The sequence below is a fragment of the Sorex araneus genome, chromosome 1, assembly GCF_027595985.1.
Source record: "Sorex araneus isolate mSorAra2 chromosome 1, mSorAra2.pri, whole genome shotgun sequence".
NCBI classification, from domain to species: Eukaryota; Metazoa; Chordata; class Mammalia; order Eulipotyphla; family Soricidae; genus Sorex; species Sorex araneus.
Window position 1 is genome coordinate 394,398,697 of NC_073302.1, and position 2,464 is coordinate 394,401,160.

Consider the following 2,464-nt stretch of genomic DNA (forward strand, 5'->3'; position numbering starts at 1 on the left):
TACCTTATTTGCTATACTATCTCTCCAGGACCTCAATACTATCATCATTACAAATTTAAGATTTTTAACAGACAATGAACAATTTTTAAATTTATATAGTGTTACTAAAGACAATGATAACCAAATAAATTGAAAGAAGAACATATGTGAAGCCTTCTACCTTATTTAAAACTACAATTTGGAACTATATTAATTAAGACTGTATTGCACTAGAGGCTTGAGTGATAGTATAGTGGGTAGGGCACTCGCCTTGCACCCAAAAGTTAAAAAAAATATATTGCACTAGAATAAAAGGAGACATAATTGAATGAAACAAAATAGAGATTCCAGAAATAAATACAATTTATTTTGTATTTAAATAACTCAAATATAAATTGACACATGATTGTCCATCTATTTACAACACAAACTAAGAATTAGCAATAGAAAGTTTGGAGCAATAGTTCAGCGGGTAGGGCATTTGCCTTGCACGTGGCCGACCCGGGTTCGATTCCCAGCATCCCATATGATCCTCTGAGCACTGCCAGGGGTGATTCCTGAATGCAGAGCCAGGAGTAAACCCTGTGCATTGCCAGATGTGACCCCAAAAAAAGCAAAAAAAGAAGAATTAGCAATAAAGTATAATCTAATTAATAATACTAGAATAACTGAACGAGTATATGTATACAACTAAACTGGGGTACTATAGTACACCACAAACAAAACGTTATCTTAGAATGAAGGCTTAAAAGAAATATCTAAGTGCAGCCAATTAAATGACCCTAGTCTTTCAGTCAACTGAGTATGCAATGCTGCAACTAATAGCAGCCAAGATATGGACACAGCAGCTAGATGAATGGTTGGAGAAAAAAACATATAGTGTAAATTTTTACTCAAATGTGTATACAAATATACATATACAACTAACAAACATATAAATAATATTGAGGCACATGTAAGGGAAAATATTATTTGTAACAATTTAAATGGGTATTGAGGGCTTTATGATAAATTAGAGATAGAGACCAATATTATATGACCTCATTTATAAAAACATTAACTATGTTTTTAGGTTGGATAATTATTATCTGTTCCTCTACTCGGAGGTCAGATAGAACATGATGATTGGAGTTTGTATCATTAGTGATTAAGGTCTCTGCATAATTAGGGCTCCTAATACCCTAATTGGTCCTATCTGTTTCTTAAAAAGAAAAGGAAAAACAACTGTAAAATATGTAAAATATGAACGCGGAGAACAGATTGATGGCTGCCAGATGATGATAGGTGGGAAAAATGAGGAAAGTGGATTTATAAAGCTAGAAACTTCAAATTGTAAGTAAATTCTGGTGGTGCATAATAACTATCATGAACTGTATTGAGTATTTGAAAACAATAGAGTAAATCTTAAATGCTCTTAGCATACACATTTAATCAAATCCATATGTGCTCATAAATATGTAGACAGTGTACTGATTTTTTTGCAATATACATATAGACCCATTTATTTTATCTTAAAAAAGTTCTATGTGCCAGAGGACCTCTTTTTTTTTTTAATGAAGCAAAAAAGAATAATAAAATAACTTTTTTGTTAGCCCAGAGTTTGTGTGGTTTTTTTTCTTTTGGTCTTGTCTTTGCAGAATTTGTCAGAGGAAGATTTTCTCATTCTAGGAAGATGAACATTTGAGTGGCAGTAGGGGACTTAGTGGCAGTAGAATGTGTGGCAACACTGTTATCAGGAATGGTAGGGATCACTCAGGGATTATGGAGGAGTTAGTGCGCAATTATGGGGGAGGAGGCATAATAGCAGACTAGAAGTGTCTTGACAGTGAAGAGGGAGGTGTTTTTCTTGGCTTCGACATCAGGGACGGACTTAATGATAAGTAGAAGCTTCTAAGGTCAGACATTTTTTGAAAGCTTACTCACAGAGTACAGGAAACCTTAAAGATTAGTATGAGCAATTTTGAAGATGATTTCTGGTTTAAAAGCCAAGGGAAACTCAGGAATTATTGATGCAAATTAAACTCTTTCTTTGCTGGTGTAGCTGCCTAAAGATAGTTCAGTTTAACTAAGATAATTTGCAAAACTAGAACAAGTGCTTTTTCTATTCTCTACTAAGTCCTGTACTTAGAATATACTTAAATATGATCTTAATAATTTTCAAAAAATGAAGAAACTGAGCATCAGAAAGCTTTACTAAGTTATGCCCTGACAGCTGTAAATTTAAAAATATAAAATTAAAACCAGAGTAAAAATTGAATTATTGTTCTCTGATACGTAATTAACATTTTCCCATTCTGATAAACTATACACTGTCAAAAATTATAACCTTAGCTTAAGTATCTTTGCATTTTAACAAGTTATTTAAATTTTACTCAATTTAGTTAGCTGTGCTACATGTAATGTTATAAAATTACTGTATAAAGTTACCAAAAAGAGTGTGACTAAATCAAAGAATTTAAGGTAGAAATTTGGGATAAATGGTTAC

General features: G+C 32.4%; 1 non-coding gene across 1 annotated transcript; it reads left to right on the forward strand.

The window, feature by feature from the left end:
- The first annotated feature begins 1,044 nt into the window (after positions 1 to 1,044).
- Positions 1,045 to 1,179, forward strand: LOC129401494 (U8 small nucleolar RNA). Its single transcript, XR_008628385.1, has one exon. It is a non-coding gene; the product is annotated as a U8 small nucleolar RNA (small nucleolar RNA).
- The last annotated feature ends 1,285 nt before the right edge of the window (positions 1,180 to 2,464 follow it).